This window comes from Gigantopelta aegis, chromosome 6 (assembly GCF_016097555.1).
Source record: "Gigantopelta aegis isolate Gae_Host chromosome 6, Gae_host_genome, whole genome shotgun sequence".
Classification (NCBI taxonomy): domain Eukaryota; kingdom Metazoa; phylum Mollusca; class Gastropoda; order Neomphalida; family Peltospiridae; genus Gigantopelta; species Gigantopelta aegis.
Window position 1 is genome coordinate 25,999,997 of NC_054704.1, and position 15,370 is coordinate 26,015,366.

The window sequence follows — 15,370 nt, forward strand, 5'->3', positions numbered from 1 at the left end:
TGCTTCCACCTAAGTGTTTTTAAACAAATCACCATGTAGAAGGTAGGCACCATAGGCTCAATGGTCAAACAGGAAGGGCACAGGTAAAAAAAGCAAAAGTCACATTTACTTACGGGCATTTGTGGCCAGCTGTACAGTATTTATGTCCATTATTCCCGATAACAGTGGCTTTCTGACCAGAATTTAAAGACAACAACAAAAAACTATGATTTATATTGCAATATTTGGTGATTTTCATGGTAGGTAAAACGATCAAATTTATTATCAAATTAGTTAACACAATCAGCTATCAATCCCTGAAAATGACGACGTGCCGCCATTGTTGTCAAGCAAAAATACTTGCCGAAAACCACTTTTAGAACTCAAAATTCAAGCCATTTTACAGTGAAAAATATAATTTTAAAGACACAGGAAGCTAGGTTGTCTTTTGTTTCCCGTTAATAAATCGTTTCCAGTGAGTGTTGTGTACAAAACGGCGGGAAATATGAATTTGAGAATGCACTGTACATAGTGTACATACAGTATGTCGACTGGTGTGACGTCGGGTGAGATATCTCGCCTGCAGTAGTCAAAAGGTTAAGTTACTTGTTTAACATATAATAATCTTTAATAGTCCGATGTTTCTGTATTAACTCGTGCTTCCGAGTTATTTATCAGTGTACTACTAACACTTTAGGTAGTGATTATCAAGCAATGACAAATACAGCTTTTGAACATGTCAATAAAAACATAAACATAACTGTTCTGAGTTACGTAGCTAAGTATACTACTCAGTTACAGGTAGGTGACATTAGACATTGATTATGTCATATCGTCGATCAGGAAAGAAGGAAGGAAATGGTTTATTTAACGATGCACTTAACAAATTTTATTTACGGTTATATGGCGTCCGACATGGTTAAGGACCACACAGATATTGAGAGGAAACCCGCTGTCGCCACTTCATGCACTACTCTTTTCGATTAGCAGCAAAGGATCTTTTACATGCACCATCCCATAAACAGGATAGCACATACCATGGCCTTTGATGTACCAGTCGTGGTGCACTGGCTGAAGCGAGAAATATCCCAATGGGCCCACTGACAGGGATCAATCCCAAAGCAAGCGCTTTACCACTGGGTTACGTCTCGCCCCCTACTGTCGATCAGAGACAAAAAATTATCATGCAATTATCTATCTGACAACTCACAAGAAGTGTACAGCACAGTTTGGGTTGGAGTAATTTCTGATGTACTTCCATAGAAAAAACTGTCCAAGCCCTTCTGTTGTGAGAACAACTTTTAGCTTCACCAGAAAGTTCTATCCAAAACAAGAGTAGTGGTTCACAAGTCTAAGTGTACGCTTGGAATATTCAAGATTTCTGACATCTTTTTAGCTGAATGCTGGATTAATGTAAACACTGATAGTTATGAAAGTGAGTCATTTTTAATGGCAAAAAAAACACAGAAACAATTAGAATTATTAACAGTACTGATCACTTGGAGGGACAATTCAACATACATGTAGGGCCTATATATACGGTACAACAAAATGTTTAGGGTATAAGACAAAACATCAAATTTTTACCCGTGTATTTATATCACAAAATATTCAACAGAAAAAAACATCAAATACATTAGTTGCATGAAAATGTTGCCTCAATAATATAAAGCCTCTCAAAAACTCAAAAACCAACAACAAAAAACGTTGAAAAAAATATTTAACAAGCTCACCTGTATATGAAGCTAATATAAGATCTGGCTCTGAATGAAAAATTTACATAGGCAAGTCAGGGAAACTGTCAAGCAGAGATGTAACAACCACATAAGTTCTTCAATCAGAAAAAAAGAAATGTTTTATTTAACGACGCACTCAACACATTTTATTTACGGTTATATGGTGTCAGACATATGGTTAAGGACCACACAGATTTTGAGAGGAAACCCGCTGTCGCCACTACATGGGCTACTCTTTCCAATTAGCAGCAAGGATCTTTTATTTGTGCTTCCCACAGGCAGGATAGCACAAACCATAGCCTTTGTTGAACCAGTTATGGATCGCTGGTCGGAGCAAGTAGTTTACACCTACCCAATGAGCCTTGCGGAGCACTCACTCAGGGTTTGGAGTCGGTATCTGGATTAACAATTCCATGCCTCGACTGGGATCTGAACCCAGTACCTACCAGCCTGAAGACCGATGGCCTACCACAACGCCACCAAAGCCGGTTTCTTTAATCAGATTAAATGTGAAAAGAATACAGAACACTCCAAACATATATGGGAACTAAAAGGCAAGGGTACTAAATACAATGAAAGCTGGAAAAAGTCCAGCACACTCATGCTTAACTGGACAATGTCATTTGTATTTAGAAAATACCATTTTGTGAAGAAAAGGAGAAAACACTCAAAATGTGCAAAAAGTTTCGTTTTCAAAACATTAGGCAAATTTCAATCTGAAACTGCTATTAAAATGTTTTTGTTTTATGACTGAATCAGAATGCATCCATGAATTCTGGAGTGTTGCCAACAGAAAAGTATACAGCCATGTTTATTGGTTTACTAGTACTTTTACTTACCATACATGTCCCATGACCCAATTTACATCTAATTTGCATTTATCAAGATCTAAAATTAAATGATCTGAATATTACATATTATACCATTTGATATGCTATTATTATATAATAAATATATTTATTAGTCATTTTACAAATATAGTATTACTCAACAATCAATACACATATGATATCTGGCCAATTGCTAATTTATACAAAGTGGCAACCATACAACCCCTGCAACTGTGCAAGGCAATCGGCAATGCCGTAGAGATTGCCACAAAAGCTTTTAATTATACACAGCAATTTTTTTGTCTTGGAATGTATTCAGTGGGGGGTTTTCTATGGCAAGTTTTGTTTGCAGTGGAAATTTTGTATGATTTGGCTCATAAAAACTTATTTAAACTAATCACTAATTAATAATTTTTAAGGAATTACTCTACATACCTGATAATTGGCTAAAACCAAAACATGTCTAGTGTTAGTCCTATATTTATTCTAAAAATAAATATAGTTAATCACTAGTTACTAAGAGAAAAATTCCATCAAAAACATGTCTGGGTTATTTTACTGGAAATTAATTTGTTACAAATATGTGGAGAACAAAAGATTTGCCTGCTGACCTAATTATCCTGTGTATCAATTATTTAAACCTGGTGAACTGGTTCTGTATATACTCTCCCGACTTGTATTGACCTAAATTCTTTATATACAGGAAAATCCAAGCAACTAGAAACACTACTGCAGACTAGTATCATTCTTGGCACTCTGTGTTTGTTTTCTCAACGACAAACCAACCAGAAAATTGACATTATATTCAATTAAGTTTCTTGCTCCAACGTGCCCACTTTGTACAACAGTTTTCCCTGTATCTCATGGGGCATGGATTTTCAGGAACAGTTCTGATATGTATTACAGGCTGCGCCTATGGCTCTATAACAAAGGATTTTTCTTTTTCGAAAGAAAATAAAAAAGTCTAAGGACACCCTCAGTATAACTGGCCATTATAGGTGTCCAACATATAGAAATTGCAAACAAAGCAGAACTATTACCACCATATAGGTTATTCCTTCCAAATAGCCCTTTGGTAGTTCATATGCACTTTCTCGGACAAAAAGTACATGTGTACCATGGCTTGTGATACCAGTTGTGGAGTATTGGTTGGATTGGAATAACCAAACAGGTTCAATAAGGGTTGATATTGTGACCCATCACACCTAAGACAAAAAACTGAGCCACATCTCACTCTTCAATTCTTGGAATAAACAAATCAATCAACCAGTTTTCCAATTAGCATCATTCATGTGACTCCACAGGGGGCTGTAGCAGCAAAAAATATACACGATACAATAATCTGAACCCGATTTTCATCTACAATTGTTGGAAATGGATCTTGCTACAAACTGTCATTTGCTTTACATTCTCCATTCAACAAGTACGAAATCACTAGATTACTAAAAATACTTGCTTGCCAAATAATATTTTGAGGTTCCTGTTAAACATTCTCTTTTTTCCCCGGTCTCTTTTTTCTTTTTTTGAGTAATTTCCTGCTGAATAAAATCTAACTTGCAGAAGGCGGATGCTTGCTTTCCCTTCTTAAATATGATTATAGCTACACCTCTCATGAGACTTTGTGGCCGCATGTGCCTCATGTTGGAAGCTTGTACAGCATTCAGTATGACTGCACCAAATGGGCAGAGCGTGGCTTGCATGCTGATCCACAGCAGGGTTAGGAAAGCAGTGGCAGCAAGAAACTCCATTACAATTTATTTGACAGGAGATTCATTGTGTATGGATCAGATGAGCCTTCGTCTCAAGAAGTTGTGCTGGATGGTGGAGACAATTTTTCACACAGCTCTTTGGGAATACTTAATCAGGCTTAGTAAGGTCTCTCCACACTTCCTGCTGGATTTCGCTTGGTATTTATCCAAGAGTAGTTTTTTTTCACATTTTAGTTTTTCTGTACACCAAAGCCAGAGAAGGTAAAAAGGAAAGAGTAATCAAGAATAATCATGAAAAAGTGGTCTTTACACCAAGGTCAAGAGGTTGCCTGGACCTTTATTGGATATAGGCATGCAAATATGTTATCCTTATAAAAGATAATTTATAGAAAAACATTACTTGAAGAAATTATTTTATCCCAATGAAACCGACCTAGCCCTTTAAGTATAAAAATTCTACACTAATCTTTAGGTGTTCTTTTATCTTTGAACACAGGGGTTAGTAGGCGGCTGTATCTACTGAACACAATGAGAAATATATGTGGCAGAAGTGGCCGTTAAAAATTGTTGCCTGCTGCCTTCAAAAGAACAATGGGGTGGAACACAGCCCAGTGGTAAAGCTTGATGTGCGGTCAATCTGGGATCGATCTCCATCGGTGGGCCCAATGAGCTATTTCTCGCTCCAGCCAATGCACCACAACTGGTACATCAAAGGCTGTGGTATGTGCTATCCTGTCTGTGGGATGGTGCATATAAAAGATCTCTTGCTGCTAACTGAAAAGAATAGCCCATGAAGTGGCGACAGCAGGTTTCCTCTCTCAAGATCTGTGTGGTCCTTAACCATAAATAAAATGTGTTGAGTGCATCGTTAAATAAAACATTTCCTTCCTTCCTTCCAAAGAACATTATACAGTTCCAGATCACTTCAAACAAAATTGTGAATTATGTCAACATGTACGTATACGACTTTAAAAGAAATTCTTGGCAATAAAGACAATCAACCATATAAATAAACAGTGATATAAAATGTAAATTTAGGTGAACATTTAACACCAAAAACAGCATTGTTCGAGCTGGTGTACTTATGCCAGTTGCGGATCACTTTGTCCAGTTGCAGATCACTTTAGAAATTAGACGCTTACGCCTTCAAAAGCACTATTTCCAACATCTTAGCACTTTCTGTACGTTCGTGGATCCTGCCTTACATATTTTATGGTCATCTGCAACTCCATGAGGTACCCACCCCCTGATTACGCCCCATATTAGCAATTTCTAAAATCAATTGAAAATCAATGATGGCGTCCCATGACGTCAGATATGTGGGGCTCGTGTCAAAAATAAAAGTGCAACTACGATCTTTATTATTTTTGTTTTGTACTTTCAACAAGTACAAATTATATTCGATTTCTGGCATTCTATTATATAATAATAATAATTTAAAAAAAACATTTCATTCATTACTGTATATATCAACAATAATAATAATAATAATAACAGGGTAAAAAAAATAGTAATATGGCCATGGCTGTACCGTTTGCGCCGCCCCTGAATAATAATAATATTATTATTATTATTATTATTACTATTATATTGATGACTTTTAAAAGTCACATTTTCTTTGTGAAAGGAACAAAGGCTTGAAAAATCACTCCTTTTATTGGAAATAGAAAGAAATGACATATCCGAAAAATATCAACTTTAGGACTGTTTAGTATTTATCATAATAATAATTAAGCAAGTAATTTTGAAGCAGGACGGTTAGACCCCTAGTTAATATTTAATATTAATATAGTGATACACACTAAACAGTCACAAAGTGGAATTATTATTATTAGTTTTAATTCCTTCATTGGGATGCCCTTTTAATGTGTTGTTCCATTTGTCCTTTTCCAGTTAGTCCCCCACACCCGCAAAATGTCCTGGATCTGCTCCTGAATGTAGAATTATTTTCAACGATGGTCTAAAGGCTAGGGCTAGCTCAGATTGACCTTGCGAATACACAGGTCATTTTCCTGCATCAGAATGTGATTGTATAAAACAAAAATCCCACTGAAAAAATTAATCCACCATATAGTGGTACAGACTGTTGAAATGAGAAGCCGTATAAAGAGATTATAAGAGGATCCTTCCCTCCGTGCAGTCAAGTATGTGAAAAGCACGTGCAGTGGCACATGCAAAACAGACCACTGGCATTGGCAGGATTTTATAAAGGTCCTCTAAGTTGTCAAACTTGTGCCGATTCTTTTCTTTGTACAGTAAAATGTTGTTTTGTTTTTTTCCTCAATAAATCAAGCAAGTAATGGGGTGGACGGCTCTCACACTGAGAGGGGTGGGACAAATATGTAAGACACGTGTGCAGCGATTTTAGCAGAGATGTGGGGTCTAGACTGGTGATCTAACATAGGCTCCCATTTTTGTAAATGGGCAGGGCAGACTGATTTTTGCCCGAATTAAATGAAAATGGATTTTAAAAAACATTTTATTTATATTAGCATCACTGTTGAATGACTGCAGCCGTATGTGTATGAATGGCAAATTACATGTACAAATATAACGTGAGAGACAAGTGGACGAACACTTAAAATCGTAGTTTCAGTTTATAAAATAGGCCTACGTGTCTTTACATCATATACATATTGTCATTACCTGTAGAAAACAAAAATAAGAAAAGAAAAATAGATGGAACTACAACTATTAATAGAATATTTTGCAGAGGACGACTGGCCATGGAACGAACCGTCTAGGGCTACTACGATATGGGTCCAACACATGCAGGGTCAAATTATTATAACTAGTGGTTGAAATGACGAATCCAGAGAGCTTTAAGAAAATAATAATTAATAATAATAATAATAATAATAATAATAATATTATAATATTATTATTATTATTATTATTATTATTATTATTATTATCATTATCATTATTAAGTAGGAGAGGAAAAGTGGGAGAAAAAATGTCCATTGTGTTCAATGTTTTCGAGTCTTGAGATAACCCCTGCGTTCATTGCAGCAATTACAACATAAATAATTCCGTTTTAAAAAATCCGCAGCTGGTGTATCAAGTGTGTCCCCTTTGAGGAGTTACGGCAAGCTGTTTGTAGCATCACTTTTCATAAAACTTGCCATGCACAATCTATAATTATCTGTTTCCCCTACATGTACTATAAAATTTCAAAGGATATAAATAGAAAAACATCAAAAACTTTATCTCTCTTGTTAAACGTCTTTTAATTTTTATGTCGTCTGCTCGTGTACATTTTTAACAGTAGTTATGTATCAGCATACAAAACAAAACCAAGACTGTATATTGTTACTGTTTTTTTACGTACAATTTTAAGAAACATGTATTATTTGTTTGTCGGAATATTTATTTTAAATGAAATTTACATCAGAAATGACTAAAAAAATTAATATACGGACAGACTGATCGGTAACTACAGGTGAACCGGAAGTGATCCAGAACTGGCACATCACCTGTACATATTTATGTCTGCACTGAAGAATTTCGTACTGAAAAATTTAAGTATCACACTTGACACTTTTTGAGAAATAAACATATAATTTCATTGATTTGTGGTACCTGTTTTAATTTTCTCTTTACAATTTCAATGCATAAAGTGCAAGACTAAAAAAAAAAGTATGTAAGACTATAAAGCATATTGTAATAGCCCTCAAACTTGATAACAACACCCAAGTGAAGGTTTAAAATTTTATTTATAAAACAACTTTAATAATTATTGAATTCATCAAAGTCACACTCAATCTAAAATAATAATACTGAGAACTAACAGGATTACATGTATAACAAATGATGACTTGAAATAAAAACACAGGTGTAATACTAATAACTGATGGCCTGAATGTTTTCTAAGTTACTAAGTTATAATTATTACTGGCTGCAATTCTGTGTATTTTCGTTTTAAAAAAGAAGATTCTCTTTGGACAGTCGTATCCAGTGGTCATCAAGGAATTCGCCAAGTGAAAACACCTCAACCCAACCTCGTCACCCGAGAACTCATTGGAACTCCATAGCCAGGAACTTTCCTACCAACCTCCTTTGCCTCCATGAGTATGGACTTAGTTAAGACTTTAAACTTTTTGGCCGACATCTCCAAAATGTTGTTTATTTTTTTGTAAATAGTCTGACACCCTTTATTTTTGGCAGTCCGTCTCAATTGCTCTAATCACCTTCAACTTTGGATGAGCGGTCTAATTTTTCATTTGGCCGTTTTTTTTACCAGACATTGGTATTTTTTGGACTTGTAATTTTTATTCCAAATTCCACACACCTCAAACTTACCCTCCCTCCTGCCCCAGAATTGGTCACTGGCAATGCCAGAGGCTAAGTCCCTGAACCTCTGTGGATATGGGCACGTTAAAACAATTCCCATTCCCATTCACTTTAAAATATTTCTAGTGTATAATAATTGTATTTCTTAAAGCTGCACGCCCTAGTTCCATCCAGCGAAAATAAATTATAATTTGGTTAATCTACAAACCTGTAACACACTTAGATCACGTTTTTATCAAATGGAGTGAAAAAGCAGGTTTTATATCGATAAATACCATGGGAATCCCCATGTCCCAATTGCTTGAAATAATTTTGAAAGTTAGTATTCTGATGTCACCGGTAGATGTCGTTCGAAGCACAACAATGCCTACGTCACGACAAAATTTCACAGAGTGCGCACAGACTTGGGGTGCGTTCCTTTCACCTCTCCTGGACATGTTCCAACTGTTCTGTCCTGGTTGTATCCCCTCTCCAGATATCTTAAGACTTAGCAAATTTATTGGTTTTAAGGGTTTGTAACGTTTTGTATTGAGATACTTACTTGTCTGAACTTTATTGTTACTGAAAATGTTCACGAAATGTAAAGAAAAATCTCACAAATGAACAACAAGCAAACGATAACAAATCGGATGTTGATTGCGCGAACCATGCACGAGAAAACAAACCGAACCAAAATGATAACGGTCACGTGGTATACCAACGTCTTTGACATTGAAATGGGAATATCCCCTCTAAAAATAGATTAGACCTTGTCTGCTCAACGTTTTTTTCTCAGAGGTCCGTGGCATTTTATGAAATACGAAAAATGCATTTTGTGGTATTACAAACACCAGGATTACCAGGATTACCAAAAAACACTTCAGGTGAATGGAAATGTATATTCTAAATAATAAACGGTAAGTAAAGTGCAATTTTATTTGTGAAAAAATGGGTTTAATAGCGAAAAACAACGGCGTAATGTTTAACAACTAGGGCGTGTCCCTTTAATATAAACAAACAGTAGTTTATTTAATTTACCAAAAATAATTTAGAATGCCACATAAAGTATTGGGCAGGACAAGGAGAATGCATTGGCTGGGCTATCTGCCATTTTCACGCATTTTTACTCAAGAGTAAGTTTTGTAAGTATTCACAATCGAACTTGGCTTCCTTTTTATATCCTAGCCGGTGGGACAGACCAAATAGGTTAACAAACGGAACACTCCTTGCGTGGGACAGCTCTGAATGGATTCCTTAAATGGAATGGTGAAGTACAAGGGGTTCAAAAAGTTTGTTTTGTTTAATGACACCACTAGAGCACACCGATTGATTAATCATCGGCTATTGATGTCAAATACAAGGGGTTGAAGGCAGAGTTGGATGGCCAACTGAAGATATTAACAACATTTGAAAGGACTAGAAAACTGGAAAATAATCTATGATACATGTATTACAAAATACCCTTTTTATTTTGCAGTATAAATACGAATAGCTATGTCACAAAGACATTAATCGGGCAATCCTCGAGTGGTGGTATTGAACAATGGGTCATGACTACTCAAGACTTAAAAACAGAAAATTATGGTGGGACCCTGCATATTTCAAATGGGACGAAAGTGTAATTAACTATTTATAACTGTACACTTTGCAGAATCACAATTAGTTTGTACATAGGTCATGGTGTCAAAATAATACAGTAAAATCAATCGAAAAATCAGGTAACGCTTGATGTATAATGTTGGTTTCATGAAATCTGAAAAACAAAAACTGTAATACATGGTCAGGGCCATATCTGTGCACAATGCAGAGTCGAATGGGGATTTGGCAAAATAGTGGTTCATTCCATGAATCTCGATCTAGTGTCTCATCTACAGGACAGCCATTCCCAAAATTCTTTACTGGAAATGTCATCCCTCTTGCATGGCCAAGAGACCTGCCACTCCAAGACTAATTTACTAAATCAAAACTAGACGGAGCTCATTGGAATAAGTACAGTTGTGATGACATGCACTCATGAATCACTGTCATAAAAGTGATGACATCAGTGGTTTGCGAAAGGTGAGCATATCCTGCTCCACTGGTAGCACCCATCATGAATACTGCCACCACACTGTCATCTTTCACTTGATCTAAAACGATGAAAAAAAAAAAAAAAAATGTGCAAAAGTTTCAACAAAAGGATGAAAAAGTTTGTGCTACCAGCACACACCTCTCACCTCCTACAGCTGATGGATATTTGATTGTTTTGGGCTGTTTGAAAAGATGTATTGCAACATGCGACACAAATATATTCACAAACATGTTACAGAGGAGTAGACCGACATTCCATTTGCCATCTGGACTGTCGTGCATAGGCAGTGGCTCTAACACCTGCAAATTTTCAGTCTGCTTTTAGGATATGTGGAGTTTTCCCATTTGACAGAAATGTTGTTGATGTGGTGAAGTTTGTCCCAGCACAGGTTTTCAAAAGGTCATGTGACAAGAATGCCAAAGCTGATTCGTCTGTTATATCACCAACAGCAAATGTATCCTCTTTCTTTTCAAAAATTGATGACAGAATTTTTTGTGATCCAAAATAAACAAAGAAGAGGAAAATTATGAGTACTATAGTAGCTGGTCAAGCCATCACAGACAATGATGTTCTTGAAAAGATGAAGATCCATGAAGCATTACACCCTCCATCTAAAAAAAAATCACTTGTAGCCACAACTGCCTCAACATCCAGTGCTGTGCCAAGCACATCAGGCATTTTCAAACGATTCACTGTCACTGTTAAAGGGACATACCCTAGTTTTTAAACACTAAGGCATATATTTTACTATTTGAGCTGTTTCTGATAACTAAAATCATACTTTACTTAAGATTTTATGGTTTAGATTAACAATTTCCTTACATTCGAAGTGTTTTTGGTCATCCTGGTGTTTTTAATATAAAATGCATTTCTCATATTATTAAAAACGCACGTGTGTCTGAAAAGTAACAGTTATGGAGTTGAGTTTTAGTATATTTTTAGAGAGTATTTCACCATTTCAAAGTCACAGTTTCACTCAGTTGTTAATTTTCACAGGTTGAAACTAGGGTCTGTCCCTTTAATAACGAGTCTGATTTAGTCATAATGACAACAGTCATTTATTCACCCCCAGATGAAGTCAGGAACTGTATATCATTGGTTTTTGTATCCTGGGCTCAGTGTACACATCCACAATGTCAGCACTTGGATCATTTAAAATACTGCACACCTGTGAAAGTTGTTCCAACCATGCTAAATTATCAAAATTCTAGAAGCCCTGAAAGTGGTTACAACATTTACTCTTTGGCTAATAAAATATTTTTTTAATTTGCCACATTTTAATAATGTTCAAGGAAATCCTCTACATATCTAAAAACTGGTCGAACCAAAATTTGTTCCAGTGCCAGTGACACCGAGTGACGGATCCTGAATGTCAGTCGTCAAACTTAGAACAAATTAATTAAACAGTTGATGTCAATGAAAATAATTTTGTTTTTTAAAAAACACAAATATAAACTATATAAAACAATGTACCAAGCATTACTCACAACAAAAACCAAAGCCAATGGAATTTCAAATTTACCACATGTAAAACACGAATGAGAAAAATGGCGTCACTATTTTTCTTCTTCTCTACTGGTTGTAACAGAGCACCACACTGAATGGAAGTAAATGTGATTTTATTCAGTTTGGAGTATAGATGATGTTGTACATATATAATTATGTTCATTCCACGTACAAATATAGTGCTAAATATTGCGTACAAAAATTAATTCCATGAATACAATCATAAGTAATGTATGCCGCCAAGCATTGGGCTATTTCTCGCTCCGGTCAGTGCACCACGACTGGTATATCAAAGGCCGTGGTATGTGTTATCCTGTCTGTGGGATGGTGCATAGGCCTATAAAAGATCCCTTGCTGCTAATCGAAAAGAGTAGTCCACGAAGTGGCGACAGGGGTTTCCTCTTTATATCTGTGTGGCCCTTAACCATATCTCTGACGCCATATAACCGTAAATAAAATGTTTTGAGTGCGTCGTTAAATAAAACATGTCTTTCTTTGTTACATAATTCACAAGTGACTATATAAATGGCAACCGTATATATAGCCTCGCTAATGAGGGCTGGCTATCTACACGGCGGTGATATTTTAGAGAAAAGCCTAATGTAAAGCAACCATACCTACACTAAACTATCCCGTGTGTTTATGGGTTACATTTAGTTTTAAAATAATACAAAATAGTTAATTTAGTTTTGAAATTTTTGTTTGGTGATTTTAAGAAGGTTGATCTCTTCAGTAGGCCAAGCTTTTTTAAACAACCTATTACGTTGAAGTTACTTGTTAATATTTAGGACTAACTGATAAAGTGTGCTAGCTGAATTCTGCCACTCTTTTTACCAAAAAAATAAAATGAGGCGGTGCTATGACATAAGTATTGCAAATGTTGGTGCTGTATGTTGATTTTCTACAAGGTAGTTGTCAAGGGGAAATACGCCCTAAAACTAGCAGTCAAGTAGTCCTTTCGATATTATTGTATTTTTCACAGAATATATTCTAATATTGAGATTTTTTTTATTGAATTTCAAACATTTAGTCATTCTGACATAGTTTTAGAGAGGAAACCTGCTTCATTGTTCCATTAGTAGCAAGGGATTCTTTGTATATGCACTTTCCCACAGACAGGAAAGCACATACCACGGCTTTTGACCACGTGTGGTGCACTGGATGGAACAAGAAAAAAAAACAATCATCTGATTGGATCCACCTACGAGGTTCGACTCTGCGACACAAGCACCTCAGGCGAGCACTCAACCGACTGAGCTAAATCCCGCTCGTGCGTAGAAGGAAGTCAAAAAGTGAGGGGTAGCACAAATAACAAACAAACACGCGCGCGCGCACACACACACACACACACACACGTATATATAAATATATAAAAACCATCGCTGTAGGATATCTTCTTTTTACAGTGTTTCAAATTACTGTTTAAAATATTTTATTATTTTTGTGTTTCAAAGACAAGAAAACGTTTTGATGTATCATTCAGCAAGGCAACGGATGGTGGGTAAAAAAGGAAATATCAAAAGATGGTACGCACCTCAAAAACATCAATATCAGCAAAAGGATGGTGCTCACCCCAAAAACATTCAAAATCAACAATGAAAGAATGGTGCGCACTCACACAAAAAAAAAAAATCAATATCAAATAGCAAACGATGGGGTATACTCCATTAACATTCAACATCAACAACCAAAGGATGGTGCGCACCCCACAAAAACAAATGTCAAAATTAGCAATCAACGGATGGATGCGCATCAAAGGACGGGTGCGCACCCCAAAAACATTCAACATCCACCAACAATCAAAGGATGGTGTGCACTCCATAAACATTCAACATAAAACATCAAAGGATGATGCGCTCTCAAAAAACATTCAACATTAGTTAAAAGTACATTCCCTGGAATATTTTTATTATTTAAGCATATAGAACAGAAAATCCAATTACGTTTGGTGCATATATGACGCCGCACTCCGCATTGGTTTCACTACGCTGGCTTATCCAGGTCAAAAACAAAGCCATGATTTTGAAAGTGGAACACTTTTGACGGGCTCGTACCGATCTCGGTTTTCATTGGCTTATTACAAGTATAGAATTCCCCAACAAGAGATCACGTGAGATCTCGCAATTTTTGAACAAATTTAACTGTCTTGATTGAGGGGTCGTCTCATATCTCCAAAACATATTTATATCCATAGAGGTATGGTACAACGCCTTTCCAGGGGTCGGTGAGTGGGGTATTTGCCTTGAAATTTTGACAGTGGCCAGCTGTTGGCATACGCATTACATGTAAGGGGGTGTTATTAATTACGTAACGCTCTAGGTGTAGAGGAAGAGGGTATTGTGTTCGATTTACGTAACATTTTTCAAGACTATATGTTATTTTTATTCATTACTTAGACCTAAAAAGGTTTTTTGAAAATGCACGGTCAGTCTAGGATCGATCCCCATCGGCGGGTATACAAAAATACCATGGTATGTGATATCCTGTCTGTGGGATGGTACATATAAATAATCCCTTGCTAAAAAAAAATGTAGCGGGTTTCCAAGGTGCGTGTGCAGGGATTTCAGCGGGGTTGGAGTTATAGATTGTTAAGCGAAGTTTATATGGGGCCATGCTTCCCCCCCCCCCCCATTTTTTTTTTTTATATACATTTCAATTTTTTTTTAAGCTTGGTCAAGTAAGGGTTTCGACCTCCAATACCCTCCCCCTACACATGCACCCGATTCCTCTTTAAGATTATATGTCAAAATTACCAAATGTTAGATATCCAACAGCAGATGGAAGGAAGGATAGGATATGTTTTATTTAACGACGCACTCAACACATTTTATTTACGGTTGTATGGGGTCGGATGATTATTAAATCACTATGCTCTATCTTTGATGTCGTTAAATAAGCCCCCCCCCCCCTCCCCCAACTTTACCTTTTCCAAACGAAATAATATTTATTTGAATTTGTCGATTTTAACACGTAAAATTAAGAAGTGAAAACGTTCATTGTCTACTTTAGTACATTTTATTTAAAAAATATAAACATGATTAATGTGTTACTAGTATACAAACTAAACTTTGAAAGTTCTACTAACACTTTATAAAATATAAATTCTGAAATAAGAAGGTACGACTGTCGATAATACGTTGTCAAGATCAAACCGGTTTTAACTACAGCGCAAGATTTCTCTTTTAATATTTTAAGACGAACCCTACAATTTGAAATCGGCAAACGCACGTGTTAACTGAAACTGACAACAGGCTTAGATACCATTTG